Source organism: Gopherus flavomarginatus, chromosome 2 (assembly GCF_025201925.1).
Source record: "Gopherus flavomarginatus isolate rGopFla2 chromosome 2, rGopFla2.mat.asm, whole genome shotgun sequence".
In the NCBI taxonomy this organism is placed as follows: domain Eukaryota; kingdom Metazoa; phylum Chordata; order Testudines; family Testudinidae; genus Gopherus; species Gopherus flavomarginatus.
Genome location: NC_066618.1, coordinates 251957618 through 251974929, shown reverse-complemented (window position 1 = coordinate 251974929; position 17312 = coordinate 251957618). Strand labels below are relative to the sequence as shown.

The following is a 17312-nucleotide window of genomic DNA, read 5'->3' as shown; positions in this document are numbered from 1 at the left end:
CTAAACTAAAAAGTAACAATATTTTCACTTGTGGAAATCTTCATTATTGTAATCTTTTTTGGGCCACTCCTATTTTTTCTCTAACTGGAGCCAGGGAAAGGGACCTAGTTCTAGAAACATTTCTCAAAAGCTGTTTTCTTGCGGCCACAGTCTTCTGGGCTGTGATGTAGGGGTGGGAAGCAAAGCAGCGGCCTCTCCCCTCCATTGTTACTAGCTGCACTGCCTTAGTGTTGATTGCTGGGGCCGCCAGCAGGGGTTGGGCCCTGCCTCTGGAGACACCTGGGGTACAACTCTGGCGGAGCAGGCAGTCAGTGGGTTCCCCACCTTCTCAGGGACATTGGGACTTAGGCTTTGGACTCCAGCCCTGGGGCAGCAGGGTAGCAGGCTCTGGCTGCAGGGCTTCAGGCTCCAGTTGCACAATGGTGGGCCCCAGGCTCCAGCCGCATGGCTTCGGGCTCTATCCGGCTACAGGGCTTCAGGCTCCAGTCCCTCCACTGCCTCCACCAGCCACATTGCCCCTGGCCCTCACTGTCACCCATCCAGGGCTTAATTAGTCCCCAGGCTTGCCAGGGCTAAGTAATTCTGCTGAGAAAAACAATATTTGTATGTTTGGTAATATCACTTTTCACAACTGACTTACTAATTAGCAATAAACAAATTACAATGATTGGGACGTGTATATTTGCATATTTTTGTTTTTCCTAAAGCTAATTAAATACTTTAGGAAAAAGTGTGAGTAAGAGTTGGTGGCCACACTCTGAGGCCACCAAAGTGGTTTGAGCATTGGCCTGCTAAACCCAGGGTTGTTAGTTCAATCCTTGAGGGGGCCATTTAGGGATTGGTCCTACTTTGAGCAGGGGGTTGGACTAGGTGACGTCCTGAGGTCCCTTCCAACCCTGATAGTCTATGATTCTATGAATTTGTCTTGAGAACCCATAGTAGTGGCTGATCCTGGTACAAGAGTCAAAAGACTATCATGATGGCATAATTGTTAGGCAGCAATCAACTTCTTCTCTGCTAATAAAGAGGTATCGAGAGTGGTTCAGAAAAAAACTTGTCATATTCTGCTTGCTGCCTAGTTAAATTTACCAAGACCCCAAGTGCTGAACATGGAATACAAGCAACATCAGAAAGGCTGTGTCTCCTGAATACTTCCATGGAACAAGAAAAATTCTAGTAATGGGGGGGGAGGAGACGGACGACAAAAAGTCCACAAAACAGATAAACAATTTTATCAAGCGTATGCTTAACTTCAGGGTTTTTTTTGAAAGTTTTTTCAATCAAACATCTCTGTAAGCGCATCACTGATATCTTATTAATGGTAGTTAAGTTTGAAGAAAAACTCTGCAGCAAAGTGCATATCAGTTCATGAACTACAGATTTATTTTGTTGGCACTTTTATAATTGAAAAAACAGTGCATTACTGAAACTAAAAGGTGCTTCCACAATTACAGTGCCCCACAATACACTAAACAGATGAAGGGGCTTATCTGAAACAAGGGTAAATGAGGGAGTGCAGAAAAGTTGTTAAACTTCTACAGTAGCTGGGATCACACTGGTACAGGTGGTCACCCTATTCCTCTAATTATTTAATTAATTGTCAAATGCCATCTGGCCCTGAGCGTCCTAAATACTAATTATCCATAAGTAATAGGAGGGATAAAAGGTTTCTCTCAAGTATCTTTTTCAAAACACTAATTTTTCCTCTTCACTTAATCCTAGCACTTCTCTCTCAGTAGAACAGTAGTGCTCTTATGTATGAGTGCAGATAGTTTCCCTGGAATCAGTAGTGTTGTTTTATAGATAAACACTCATGGTTATGACATGGTGGTAAATTGAAATATGGTTTAGTTAATTTGTTAGGAATAACAGTTTCTGCCTTATCTGGCCACAAAAGCAACGATAAACTCTAATTAAGTCACATATTAAAACAGGTCTAAAAAACATGACAGACACTTACTAGCCAGAGACTGATATAGAAGATGAAGGGAATTGTCAATCTAGCAGGGCCAATGGCAAAGTCCTGGAGAGAAGCCAAATCACTCCTTGCTACTGGGAAAGAGGAAGGTGCTGTGATTCGTATGAAGATGCCCTCACAGCATACTTATAGACTCCACCTTTCCTATAGGTCTTTGACTACTAGCTGCTGAACACCCTCCTAGAGCAGGGGTCTCAATCTTTTTCTTTCTGAGCCCCTCACTCCCCAACATTCAATAAAAATGTCACGGCCCACCTGTGTCACAATAACTGTTTTCTGCATATAAAAGCCAGGGCCAGGATTAGGGAGTATCAAGCAGGGCATCTACCTGGGGCCCCATGCCACACAAGCCCCCACAAAGCTACATTGCTCAGGCTTCGGCTACAATCCTGAGGCCCTGGCAGGGTTCCGGGCTTCAGTCCCATGTGGTGGAGCTTTGGCTTTCTGCCCTAGGCCTCAGTGAGTCTAATGCTGGCCCTGCTTGATGGCCCCGCTAAAACCTGCTTGTGGTTCCTCAGAGAGCTCCAGGCCCCTGGTTGAGAACCACTGTCCTAGAGTACTGCTTTTCGGGTAGGAAGAAGGAGCTTTCTTTCCCATTTCTCTCAAGATGACGTGGTGGAGTGTCCACTACCTTTGCCAGTGCTCCCTTGAAAATACCACCTCTTTTTATAGCAGGCTTACAAGTCATAACAATTTATAAAAAAACAAAACAAAACAAAAACTATGCATCACTTAAGAAAAAAATTTTGAGGTGGGGGTGGAGGGGTGGCTTTCCAAATGTGACTTGAGTGTAACTAATGCAGTGTTGCCTTTGAGAGTCTGCAGACAGCTCAAAATAATGACAAAGGCCATGTCTACATCTAAAATTTTGCAGCGCTGGTTGTTACAGCTGTATTAGTACAGCTGTATAGGGCCAGCACTGCAGAGTGGCCACACTTACAGCAACCAGCGCTGCAAGTGGTGTTAGATGTGGCCACACTGCAGCGCTGTTGGGCGGCTTCAAGGGGTTTCGGGGAACGCGAGAGCAAATCGGGAAAGGAGACCAGCTTCGCCGCGGTTTGCTCTCGCGTTCCGCGAACCACCCTGCAAACCGCAGGGAAGGAGACCTGCTTGCTCGGGTTCGGGGAACACGAGAGCAAACCGGGAAAGGAGACCAGCTTCGCCGCGGTTTGCTCTCGCGTTCCGCGAACCACCCTGCAAACCGCAGGGAAGGAGACCTGCTTGCTCGGGTTCGGGGAACGCGAGAGCAAACCGGGAAAGGAGACCAGCTTCGCCGCGGTTTGCTCTCGCGTTCCGCGAACCACCGTGCAAACCGCAGGGAAGGAGACCTGCTTGTTCGGGGAACGCGAGAGCAAACCGCGGCGAAGCTGGTCTCCTTCCCCGGTTTGCTCTCGCGTTCCCCGAACCGCCGAGCAAGCAGGTCTCCTTCCCTGCGGTTTGCAGGGTGGTTCGCGGAACGCGAGAGCAAACCGCGGCGAAGCTGGTCTCCTTCCCCGGTTTGCTCTCGCGTTCCCGGAACCACCCTGCAAACCGCAGGGAAGGAGACCTGCTTGCTCGGGGTTCGGGGAACGCGAGAGCAAGCCGGGGAAGGAGACCAGCTTGATTACCAGAGGCTTCCTCAGGTATGCTGGGATACCTGCTTATTCCACGGAGGTCAAGAAAAGCGCTGGTAAGTGTCTATACTTGATTACCAGCGCTGGATCACCAGCGCTGGATCCTCTACACCCGAGACAAAACGGGAGTACGGCCAGCGCTGCAAACAGGGAGTTGCAGCGCTGGTGGTGCCCTGCAGATGTGTACACCTCCTAAGTTGCAGCGCTGTAACTCCCTCACCAGCGCTGCAACTTTCTGATGTAGACAAGCCCTGAGATGTGAATTCTCCTGCTGCCATTTGTTACATGCAGTAGTTAATGCCAATGCACAACAATCATGGCACTTTAGAAGTCAGCATTAACTATTCCACTGCTGATCAGCTGAGCTGATAGGAAGAGAAATGGGGTGGGATTCTGAAAGAGATAGAGAAAAAAAGATGAGGGAAGATAGGGAACAGAAAAGGAAAGGATGATGAAGGCAGGAAAAAACAAAACAAGAACAGTGGTGATCCTAAAGGAGAGTATAAAATCATTCTTACTTAATATGACAATAAAAAAACAAATAAAAATACAAGTTTATTTACTACACAGGGCCACATTCCCTGGTGGTTCTTTGTGAAAATCTCCCACAACCATCTGTGGGAGTTTGGCTGCGGATTAAAGATAATAGATAGTCCTAAATTTATATTCTGATCCACTAATCATAATTAAACATGGAATTCAGCCTCCTGTATAGAATGAATTTGGCAGCTCTGATTTATGGCTTTCATAAAATGCAGCAGAGTAAAAATGACAGGATTCTTATTAGTTTAATTGCTGCTATTTAGAACACTGTGACCAGCAATGAAACTAGTGAAACTGACCACAGCTCTATTACTTTCATTCCACTGTTTGGAAAAGCTGTAAACAGCAGCCATAGCACAGGTGCTGCCTGTCCGCAAACTTGGGAAGGCTGCACTGCATCAGTTGCATAAGCAAACACGAGGGCTAGAAATCTATTTTTTATTAATTAAAAGGTTACATTTTGCAAAAGCTGATAGGTTAGGATCCGACTTGGCCCAGAAAATTTCCAATTTATTACTGGCAACTACATTTTTCAAGCCCTGTCTTAACTACCCAGTGAAAATCTCTGAATTTCTGAAAATGTCAGTTGTTAAAGAGTAGAGTGGTTAACAGTCCACTGAGTAACATGACTGATACTTCTGGAGAACAAGGGAAGGGGGAGAGAGACTTTGAAGAATGGGCATGCAAGAAGTTACACACAGTACAGCTAGGTTTTAAAAGGAGATTTAACTTATAATTTACATACTTTAAGGTAATACAAGTAAAAAACTGTAACAGTATTCCTATTAACAGAGTTCATATATTAGTGTAATCATTGCTTTGTTTTCAGCTTGAATGGAAAAGTGGCATACTTACTTACCAAGTTGGTCAAGTAAAGTAGTGAAATGACAACTAAGCAGTCTGGATTTTTAAAGTTTTTTGCCTTTTTTCTGTTGGCTTCATTTTCTGCATCCTAGTTTTAGGATGGATATCTTAAAGGAGCACTCAACACCTAGTTTTGGTTCTAAATTTATATCCATTTTTATTCTGTAAAGTCTGTTTAATTTATTAATTTCTAAATATTAAAACAAGTTTATTAATTTATTTGAGAAAAGAGCAAAGAAGTGGGAGGAAGACTCATCTCCTGGCCCTCTAGTTTGGCCACAATAAGAAAAACAGTGGAAAGGTTAAGAGGACCTCTCTCAGCCTCCACCATTTTCTTTTCAAGAGAGAGGGAGGAAGGCGATTGGGACAGTGTTCCAACTCAGCATTCATGCCTGGAACACTGAGAAGGAGGAGGGGTAACAAAACAGGCAGGTATTTCTCCCTCCTCTTTCAGTGTGTTCCACAGAGCCAAGAAAGCAAGAAAGGACAAGAGTAGTGGAGAACAACAGGACCACTATGTCTCCATGACTCCTTCCAGGATCTGGGGAGCAGCAGATTACCTCTCTCTGAGATCCTTCCATAGTGCCCTGCTAGCACAGGCAACAAAACAGAGCTCATTTTAAATCTAGTCTCAAATTGGTGTACAAGTTTGATGACATTTTATTTGTTTCATTAACATATTTTTAGTACCAGATTCTAAAAACTATTACTTTTACTACCTCAAAATATTCATTAAACTTCAAAGATACAAACTGAGGCCCACAATTTGCAGATTGTAGGATCTAGCATCTGCCCACTTGGAGCAAACTCTTACACATATGAATAGCTTTACACATATGCATATGTTCAGATGTATAATGGCATAACCCTAAAAACATTACCGGGCATAGGAATGACTCACAAAGCACTACAGTATCCAGCGGCATTTTCAGGATCAGACCATTATAATAAAGTCTAATGTATTATATACACCACCACATGGGGAAGAGAGGTAATGGCTTAACGGTGCTAAAAATTCAGCTGGTTTTACAAGCAACAGGAGTATAGCATATTTTGGTTCTCTCATTTCACTCATGTCTTAGGAATGAGTTGAAGTAAGCTATTGTGATTTTGAAAGGTGTTTTCACCAGCCACCTCCTCCCCAAAAATAAATAAATAAAACCATGAGAATCTTTCATTCTGTGAAAGCCCTCACCCCTCATTTGATCATAGTTTAGTAGAACACTGAAATACATTAACTGAGTTCATATGTAGATGAAATTCACTTGTGAGTCACTCAGGTTATCAAATTCCATTTAATGAAAATCTCACAGAGTTTGTGAAAAATTATAACAGGTCATCAACAGTCAATTTATTCCTTCCCTAACAAAAATGTTAATATCACAAGCAAAATGTAAGGTTGAATTATTTTTTATCGGAAGTGCTATGCATCTGTTCACATGTTAACTATACTAAATATATGACAGCAAAAATCTAGTGAGATAATTGTAGTATAATTGTGTAACCTAGATATCTACTCAAGAATACCCTTCTGGTGATTTTCTATAGGAATACAGGATCACCACTGAAATATGAAAATAACTTTTGGCAGTATTTGTAGAACTTTGTCAAAGATTTAAGCATTCTGTAACAAATTCATGTACTATTTTTGTCCATATCCTATTCTGCTAGATTGTTTTAACTAAATGTTTGTGTAAATGGGTGGTACAGAAAGATGAATGCCTTGAAAATGTAGTTCAATTTAGATTTGTTTTAAAAATAAAGATAGGTATATAGAAAGGAGTAAGTGAAACGCTGTAATAGCTCACTACAGCATTTATAATAAAAGCAATTAATTGGTGAACGTTCTGTTATATTACTGAGATTTTAAAATCAAAATATCAACTACTCAACGAGTCAGACGTTAAACAGCACCAGAAAGATTCCCAGGCACTTCTAACTTGGGCATTAACAGCAACAACTCTCCCTCCAGCCCCATCACGCGCTATATGCGAGCCCTATATCTCAACTGCCAGTGGGGGGCAGGACGGGGAAGACAGGCTGCAGGGTCACAGTCCTTCGCAGGAGAGGTGTGGGGCGTCCCCTGCCCCGGTGGGGCGGAGGGAAGGCCAACAGAAATGTAACAATCGCCCTCTCCTCCTCTTTCACCTCTCTAGGTATAGAGACATGGGCCGCCTCTACGACTGCCCTGCTGCGTCCCACACGCTCAGCGCGGACTCGGGCCAGACCCAGGAAAGGAACAAACAAGGTTACGCGCCTGACACGGGATACCACAGGGACCCTCCCCCTACACTCCCAGCGGTGCAAGGGCCCAGGGCCAGAGGCCACCCCCACCGCGCTCCCAGCAGGGGCCAAGGGGGGCAGCCCTGGTACGGCTCCCCTTCGCCATTTTGACCCGAGCGTCCCCACTGACAGGGGCAGCGCCTGTCGGCCCAGAGACACCCTCTCTCCCCCCCCTCACAGCGGTGGGAGGAGAAAGTGTCCGCTCCGCGTCCCTCTTCCAGAGCAGGCGAGAAGGGGCCCCGCAGCCGCCCGTCTACTCGCCCAGCCGGGCTGTCAGGCCAGACCCCCAGGGAAGCGGCTCTGGCAGAGCCTGTTTGTGTCCTTACCGTGGAACGAAAGCCGCCGCTACCCCCTCTCCGCCAAGGCTCCTCACCCCTCCGCCGCACAGAATGATGCCATCTCACGGCAGAGGCATCGGCGGCTCGCGCACAACAACCGCCTCCCCCACGCCAGCCGTCGCGCGCCCCAACTGCCAGCGCCGACCGACCGGACCCTGAGCGCGCGCTTCTGCGCGCGCCCGCCAGGGGAACAGGAACTTGTAGGAGCAGCAGCTTCTGCCTCCTCGGCCTGAACCAACTTCTCTGCGGGGGGGACTAGGCCAACCTCTCCCGCGAAAGGAAGGGGCGAGGGCTTATGCTGCAAGGGGTTGAACCAACTGAGTGCCCCGAACTGAACCAACCTCTATAGAGACGGGAGCTGGAGGTCGGGGGTTTCGCCCTGATCACCGTGGCGGGTTCCAGCTGGTGAGGGGTGAGCGTGGCATAGGCAGCGATGCCGTTTAGAGGCAATGAACCGAAGCAGCTTCTGTGCTGGGCGAGGCATTAAGCGAGCGGGCCCTGGTACCTTGTACTTGGTTCACCAGGTAATAGCTGCCTGCCTCTGCCTTCGTGCCCCTTGGATACGGTTAAACCCCATCGCCACTTCCACCCACTAGGTGATTATAGGGCTCGGTTGTTGTAGGAGGGCCTGGAGCAGCTGTGGTATGTTAGAGTGTGTGGGGGTTAACGGGGTTATATATAAAGGAAAAATTATTCACTGCCCTTCAAGATACTAGGGAACTAGTGACAGCACAGAAGAGTGAAAGCTGAGCCCAAGGGAAAGGAAGGGACTGGATTTAGCTTAGGCCTAGTCTGCATATAGATTTTGTACCAGGTTTACAATTCTGGTTGAGAGGTTTAACTTTTCACCAAGCATTATGGGACTGGCACTTAAGAGCCCCAGACAATTGTGCTATGTAGGCACTGTAGAAACACAGAATAAAGAGACAGTCCCCATAGTTATACTAGTACAGACCCTAGTGCAGATGCAGTTATTATGGCATAAGAGTGCTTATACCAGTACAGCTTATTCCACTTCCCCTAAGGGAAGCAGTTATACTAGTATAAGCACATGTACTGATAGAACTGCACCTGCAGTGGTGGAGAAGATTGTACCACTTTAACTTTTGTATTTAGATAAGGCCTTTGGAATGGACTCATTCATTAGAGATTTGACACCTTGTTCTTTAAAGTAAGGAACAAGACCCTGTCCCCAGCATGTACCATTAGACATTTGTCATTTCTAAGTTTACAAAAAAAAACACTTTTAAGATTATTTCTAGGCATTATGAGGACTCATTTGGAAAAATAAGCTACAGACTGTTAAAAAAAATCATTTGCTGTTCATCTTTAAGAAATGTTTTCAACTAAGCTTTTCTAGACAATAGAACGGAAAAGTAGAGTCTCTCTTAATCAGATACAGTGGTAGGTGTTTCTGTAAACTAAAAATAGTGGGTATTTATATGAATTTTTACACAGTAATTGTAGCATGGGAGATGTGGGCTGTAGACTCAAACTCAGAAATCTGTTGTAGGCAGTAAAAAATAGCAGACTTTACTTAAAAACGTAATAGATTGATTTGACTTACAAAGTTCAGGAACTATGGCTATCCTTTTATAAATCCCAGCCTTAAGTTAAAGAAAGTACCAGGCAACCTTCCGATCTTAAGTCTAAGTATAAAATCCTGGTTTGAATTGACTGATTTCTTTCTTCTTCCTCTTTTTTATGCTTTATAGCAGTGGTTCTCAAAGTTGGTCCGTCACTTGTTCAGGGAAAGCCCCTGGTGGGCCGAGCCGATTTGTTTACCTGCCACATCCGCAGGTTCGGCCAATTACAGTTCCCACTGGCCGTAGTTCACCACTCCAGGCCAATGGGGGCTGCAGGAAGCAGTGCAGGCCGTGGGATATGCTGGCTGCCCTTCCCCCAGCCCCCATTGGCCTGGAGCGGTGAAATGTGGCCAATGGGAGCCGTGATCGGCTGAACCCACAGACACGGCAGGTAAACAAACTGGCTCGGCCCACCAAGGGCTTTCCCTGAACAAGAGGTGGACCAGCTTTGAGAACCACTGCTTTATAGCAAAGTCAGCTCATCTACTGAGTATATTACTGCCAGCTGCTATATTCCCCATACATTCATGCCAATACAGTCTCTTACCCTGCTCTATATCCTTAAAAAAAAGTAGAAGTTTTTTCCCAATAGTCTCACTAAATCCCTCATAGTATATTCTATCACCTGAGAGCATCTAAATGTTTCATAAAGAGCCTTTCTGAGAACACTGCGTCCATTCCCATATCATGTGATCAGTGGTGCCTTTACCTGTGTTACATAACCCATCTTTGTGTCTATTCAGTAAATATAAATTATTATTCAAACAACAGTGACCAGTTAGCAGTCTAAATATGAGTACGTCACTGATTCTTTCATAACTGGAGTAGTGCATTATCCTCTATGTTGCGCCATACGTCATAGCATAGTCTTCCTCTTTTCCCCTTGGTCCACAATTCTTGCCATTCATTCCCAGCTGAATTTTTAGCACCATTAAGCCATTACCTCTCTTCCCCATGTGGTGGTGTATACAATACATTAGACTTTATTAGTTTAGTTTAATCCTTTTTAACTAAACTTTTAATTCTTGCTTACTCACTGGAATCTTAATATCAATTTCTCCATGCTCTAAAGCGTTTTTTTGCTTCTCTATTTGCCATTTCATTGCCAGATATCCCAGCTTATGCTGGAATCCCTGTTAGAACTATGTACATGCCTGAATGTACTAATTCTGTTGTCAAAAACAATATCTTATTTATTAGATCATTCCTTCTTTCTGAGATAACTCTTTTAATTACCAGTATACTTAATCCAAAAAGATAAAAGCTAAGGTAGCCCTTATGTCCCAGATCCAGTTTAATGTTAACATTATTCCCAGCAATTTTGCTGTCATAATTGCTACAAAATTAGATGTTCTCTTAGATTTCTTAACTTCACTTTCAGGGATGCAAAAGGCTGCAACCACTCTTGTTTTTTCATCTTTAGATCCACCAGTACATATTCATATTCCATTTACCATTACATAAACTCAAACTTTATCTGTCATATATAGGATGGCTTTCTTTCCCTTTATTTTATTATATAATTCTAAATCAACATCCAGAGATTATTTTCTGAGTATAATTTAGTGTCCTATAACTATAGATTTTAATCTCCTCTAGTCCTTCCTTTTCTCTTAACTCTTTTACCCACATTTTAACACTAAGAGCATGAATGAGTTTATTGTATTTATGTTTCCTCAATTTATTTCCCAGCATTCCTCATATACTTGACTGACTGACTTGTAGTTGGAGACTAACTTTATAGTCCATTGGCCCCACCCCTTTCTGGATTTGGCTAATAACTTTTTGCTCCTTTTTCATGTTTGTGGTGGTGTAATTTTAAAAAATATATTTTTCAATAGGAAGAAGAAGCTCATGAAGAACAACATCCAACAATAGGGAAAAAGGGAAATATTTAGGAATTTCTTACTCTTCAATGGGAAGTTGCAGTGTTTCATTCCTAGCAGCAGATTGTTCTGTCAATGGGTATAAATGGCAGTACTCAAAACCTAGACTGCCTTCCATGGCCTAAAATGGAATTCATGGCCAGCAGTGTTAATGTTTTTTAGCTCCTAAGGAAACTAACCAGCAAGAGAAATACTCACCAAGTAAGAGTAGCTATATCTTTACATTCAAAAACATAAGGACTGGTAAAGGAAGGAAAATGCTAGCTTTGTAGTGTGTACCCTACAAATAAGTTGTTCTTCTCTATCTTAATTCAGTAGGTTCTGTTTCCAAAGCTCTGCTTTGTTTTACCCCTGAGGTTTTCTCCTGGGTGGTAGCTTGCTCTATTGCTAATAGCAGCAATTATGTTCTGTGTTCAAAAATAATAAGATACCACCCTTGCCTCATGGAGTTTACAATTTAGTGTAAACAGGCCAAATTGTTCACTCACGTATAATACACTTAGTAGCACATACAAATAGTATTGTTGGTAGGCTGCCTTGTCCTAGCCCTTTGTAACACAGGGACTGTTTTGATTTGGAATAAAACTTTATGCACAGTTCTGGGTTTCGCCTGTCTACTCCTTCCCCAGTTTCACCTTTCCCTGTTACATGGACATCTGCCGCACTCTGATTTGTAGATACAGCCAAAGCATAGCCCATGTGTGGCCTTTAAAGTGATGTTTAATGAACTCTTAAGGCTTGTGACATTTTGTTTTCATATGCTATATAAAAAGAACCTGAATGCCACTTATTTTTTTTTCTATGTGTTTTTGAGACTCTGTGTAGCAAGTGAAGTTAGGTGTGCAAAGTGTTTTGCAGGCTGGGAGTCTTACATGTAAAACAAGCTTGTCATAAACAGATGGTTAAGGGTTAATGTCTCTTTTACCTGTAAAGGGTTAAGAAGCTCAGTGAACCTGGCTGACACCTGACTAGAGGACCAATAGGGAGACAAGATACTTTCAAATCTAGGTGGAGGGAAGTCTTTGTTTGTGCTGTTTGTTTTGTTCGTTCTTGGGGCTAAGAGGGACCAGACGTACACCCAGGTGTTCCCAATCTTTCTGAATCAGACTTTCATGTTTCAAAATTGTAAGTATAGCCACTCAAGGCGAATTAGTCTTATGTTTGTTTTCTTAACTTGTAAAGGTGTCTTTTTCCTGGAAGGATTTTTACCTCTGTTTGCTGTAACTTTGAATCTCAGGCTGGGGGGAGGAAGTCCCTCTATCTAGTCTATATAAATCTAAGTACCCTGTAAGCATTTTCCATCCTGATTTTACAGAGATTATTTTTACCTTTTCTTTCTTTAATTAAAAGCTTTCTTTTTAAGAACCTGATAGATTTTTCCTTGTTTTGGAATCCAAGGGATTGAGTCTAAACTCACTAGGGATTGGTGGGGGGGAAAGGAAGGGAATGGTTAATTCCTCTTTGTTTTAAGATCCAAGGAGTTTGGATCTGTATAGCTTCCCAAGGCAACCCAGGGAGGGGAAAGTTGGGGGGGGGAGGAAAGGAGGGGGATGGTTTATTTCTCCTTGTTTTAAGACCCAAGGGGTTTGGGTCTTGGGTTCGCCAGGGAAGGTTTTGGGGGAACAGGAAGTGTGCCAAACATTATATTTTTGGCTGGTGGCAGCGTACCAGATCTAAGCTAGGAATTAAGCTTAGAAGTGATCAGGCAGGTCCCCACTTTTTGGACGCTAAAGTTCAAAGTGGGGAAAAACCCTTGATATGGTGAGCAGCGTTGGGATTTCTAGGACCCAAAAGCCAGTAGGATTTTTTCTCTCTCCTTTTTAGCTGCTTGGAAAGCAGCCTGAGGGCAGATGTGTTAAGTTTTTTTAACAAAGATATTTGTTAAGAGGAGGCTTCAAGCTGTGAGCCAGCAGACAACCAGCAAAAGGCATTTACAAGTGAATTATTTTCTTTCTTTCTATCTCTCGGGTATAGCTAGTTGGGAAATTTCTGTTAACCAAGCAGCCTGAGATGCAGAGGGGTGCGGGCAGCACAAGAAAGCAGAAAAATGAGTGCCAAGAAAGCAACTAAACAGGAGCTGACAAGGCTGGAAGCAGAGGAGAAACCAAAGCAGCTGACCACAGGAGAGAGATGGAGAGGAGAGAAAGAGAAGAGAAAGCCATAGAGGCTGCCCACAGGAGAGCTATGGAGATGAAACAAAAAGAAATAGAAATAAAAGAAAAAGAAATGGAAGAGAGGGAAAGAGAGAGAAAGCATGAACTGGACTTAGCACAGGCTAGGCCGGATGTACCAGCCAACCCTAACAACCCTTCTCCAGGTACTGTTTCCCATCCCAGAAAATTCCCCATCTACAAGGCAGGTGATGACACGGAGGCCTTCTTAGAAAATTTTGAAAGGACCTGCCATGGGTACAACATCCCTACAGACCAATACATGATAGCTCAGTGGACCCTTAGCAGAGGTGGCAGCTGAAATGCCTAAGGAACACATGAACGATTATAAACTTTTTCAAAACAAGGCCAGAATCAGAATGGGGATAACACCTGAGCATGCCCGTCGGTGGTTCAGAGCCCTAACGTGGAAACCAGATGTGGCATTTACCCGACACGCCTACCACATTGGAAAGAATTGGGATGCCTTGATATCAGGAGCAAATGTTGAATCTCTGGATGAGCTGTCCCTCCTAATACAAATGGAGCAGTTCTTAGAGGGTGTTCCTGAGGAAATAGAAAGGTACATTCTAGATGGGAAGCCCAAAACTGTAACCGAGGCGGGGAAAATTGGAGCCAGATGGGTTGAAGTGGCAGAAAAGAAGAAAGCTACTAGCAAGGGGAGCAAATATCACAGGAGGCAAACAGAAAATAAACCCTATCACCGGGGGCAAACCAAGACCCCACCTACAACCCAAGGAAAGCCCCAGACACCCTATTGTCCCAACACACCAGTCTCTAGCACCCACCTCGGCCCAGTGACCAGTCAGCTGGGTGTTGCTTTAAATGTAATGAACTGGGACATATAAAGGCCAACTGCCCCAAGAACCCCAGCCGAGTGCAGTTCATTACACCACCATCACACAAAAGATCCCCAGGCCCAGATGCCTCTCAAATACCCTTGGAGCGAAGGGAAACTTTGAGAGTGGGCTGAAAGAAGGTTATCACGTGGAGAGACACGGGGGCACAAGTGTCAGCTATCTACCAATTCTTAGTGGGCCCCAAATTCATCAACCCAGAGGCCCAAGTGACAATTTACCCATTCATGTCAAAATCTGTAAACTTGCCTACAGCTGAACTGCCTGTCCAGTACAAAGGCTGGTCAGGAATGTGGACTTTTGCAGTCTATGACAATTATCCCATTCCCACGCTACTGGGGGAAGACTTGGCCAACCAGGTGAAGTGGGCCAAGAGGGTGGGAATGGTTACACGCAACAAAGCCAGGCAAGCTTCCAGACCCATCCCTGTTCCTGAGCCGTCCACAAGAGCCCCATCTGTGTTACCAGAGACCCAGACAGAGGTGGTGGACTGGGATCCCCTGCCAATGACGGCAACAGCCACAGTGCATCCAGTCCCAGAACCGGAACTGGAAAAGCAACCAGCACCAGAACCGTTGCCAGCACTGACGCCAGCGCTTGCAAACCCATCTCCCACTCCAATGCCAGAGGGCACCAGCGGGCCTAAACTGGCAGAAGCAGCCGACAACCCTACCCAAGAGGCTGAGCCAGAGCCTGAAATATCGCATAGTGCACCAGCGGAAAGTGGTTCACCATCAACAAAAACAACTCCATCACCTACATCACTTCCAGAGGGACCAAGCCCAAGTCCACAGTCTAAGGAGGAACTGGTCTCTACAACCTCAAGGGAACAGTTCCAGACTGAGCAAGAAGCAGATGACAGCCTTCAGAAAGCGTGGGCGGTGGCATGGAGCACCCCACCGCCTCTCAGCTCTCCTAACCGATCCCTGTTTGTTGTAGAACAAGGACTTCTATACAAGGAGAGTCTCTCTGGTGGACACTAGGAAGACTGGCATCCTCAAGAACAGTGGGTAGTTCCAACTAAGTACCGGGGAAAGCTCTTAAGCTTAGCCCATGATCATCCCAGTGGTCATTCTGGGGTGAACAGAACCAAAGACAGGTTGGAGAAGTCCTTCCACTGAGAGGGGATGGGCAAGGACGTTGCCAATTATGTCCGGTCTTGTGAGGTGTGCCAAAGAGTGGGAAAGCCCCAAGACCAGGTCAAAGCCCCTCTCCAGCCATTCCCCAAAATTGAGGTCCCATTTCAGCGAGTAGCTGTGGATATTCTGGGTCCTTTCCCAAAAAAGACCCCCAGAGGAAAGCAGTACATACTGACTTTCGTGGACTTTGCTACCCGATGGCCGGAAGCAGTAGCTCTAAGCAATACCAGGGCTAAAACTGTGTGCCAGGCCTTAACAGATAGGTTGGCCCTCCGACATCCTTACAGATTCAGGAACTAATTTCCTGGCAGGGACCATGAAAGATCTGTGGGAAGCTCATGGGGTGAATCTCTTGGTTGCCACCCCTTACCACTATCAAACCAATGGCCTGGTGGAGAGGTTTAATGGAACTTTGGGGGCCATGATACATAAATTTGTAAATGAATACTCCAATGATTGGGACCTAGTGTTGCAGCAGTTGCTTTTTGCCTACAGAGCTGTACCACATCCCAGTTTGGGGTTTTCACCATTCGAACTTGTGTATGGCCACGAGGTTAAGGGGCCATTACAGTTGGTGAAGCAGCAATGGGAGGGGTTTACGCCTTCTCCAGGAACTAACATTCTAGACTTTGTAAGCAACCTACAAAGCACCCTCCAACACTCTTTTTAGCCTTTGATAAAGAAAATTTAAAGGATGCTCAGGAAGAGCAAAAGGCCTGGTAAGATAAACATACCAGAGAACATTCCTTCAAGGTAGGAGACCAGGTTACGGTCTTGAAGGCGCAACAGGCCCATAAGATAGAAGCGTCATGGGAAGGGCCATTCACGGTCCAAGAGCGCCTGGGAGCTGTTAACTATCTCATAGAATTCCCCACCTCCACCCTAAAGCCTAAAGTGTACCATGTTAATTCTCTCAAGCCCTTTTATTCCAAAGACTTAAAGGTTTGTCAGTTTACAGCCCAGGGAGAAGATGACGCTGAGTGGCCTGAAGGTGTCTACTACGAAGGAAAGAGTGACGGTGGCATGGAAGAGGTAACCCTCTCCACAACCTTGGAACGTCTGCAGCGGCAACAGATCAAGAAGCTGTGCACTAGCTTCATCCCATTGTTCTCAGCCACCCCAGGATGGACTGAATGGGCATACCACTCTATTGGCACAGGTAATGCTCACCCAATTAGAACCCCACCCTACCGGGTGTCTCCTCATATCCAAGCTGCTGTAGAACAGAGGTCCAAAACATGCTACAGATGGGTATAATCCACTCCTCTACCAGTGCATGGGCATCTCCAGTAGTTCTGGTACCCAAACCAGATGGGGAAATACGCTTTTGCGTGGACTACCGTAAGCTAAATGCTGTAACTCGTCCCAACAACTATCCAATGCCACACACTGATGAGCTATTGGAGAAATTGGGATGTGCCCAGTTCATCTCTACAATAGACTTAACCAAGGGGTACTGGCAAGTACCGCTAGATGAACCCGCCAAAGAAAGGTCAGCCTTCATCACCCGTCCAGGGGTATATGAATTTAATGTGCTTCCTTTCGGGCTGCGAAATGCACTCGTCACCTTCCAAAGATTTGTAGATGGTTTCCTAGCAGGATTGGGAGAATATGCAGTTGCCTACCTCTATGATGTGGCCATTTTTTCTGATTCATGGGCAGAACACCTAGAACACCTGGAAAAAGTCTTTGAGCACATCAGGCAGGCAGGACTAACTGTTAAGGCTAAAAAGTGTCAAATAGGCCAAAACAGAGTGACTTACCTTGGACACCAGGAAGGTCAAGGAACAATAAACCCCCTACAGGCCAAGGTGGATGCTATCGAAAAGTGGTCTGTCCCAAAGTCAAAGAAACAGGTCCAATCCTTCTTAGGCTTGGCCAGGTATTACAGGCGATTTGTACCAGACTACAGCCAAATCGCTGCCCCACTAACAGACCTGACCAAAAAGCTAAAAAAATTCAGGAGTTCATGATGCTTCATACCAATGTAAAAAATGTAATATCCCTAATTTTTCCCCATTTTAAGGTTATCTTTAATTTTTATGTTGTTCTGT

General features: G+C 44.9%; 1 protein-coding gene across 4 annotated transcripts in view; it reads right to left on the bottom strand.

The window, feature by feature from the left end:
* Nucleotides 1-7761, bottom strand: part of WWP1 (WW domain containing E3 ubiquitin protein ligase 1) — a 186437-nt gene extending 178676 nt beyond the window's left edge. For all 4 annotated transcript variants that reach the window (XM_050940711.1, XM_050940710.1, XM_050940713.1 and 1 more), the window contains exon 1: nucleotides 7608-7761. The gene's annotated coding sequence lies outside the window, so the exon portion shown is untranslated. The remainder of the gene's footprint in view (nucleotides 1-7607) is intronic.
* Between the last annotated feature and the right edge of the window lie 9551 nt (nucleotides 7762-17312).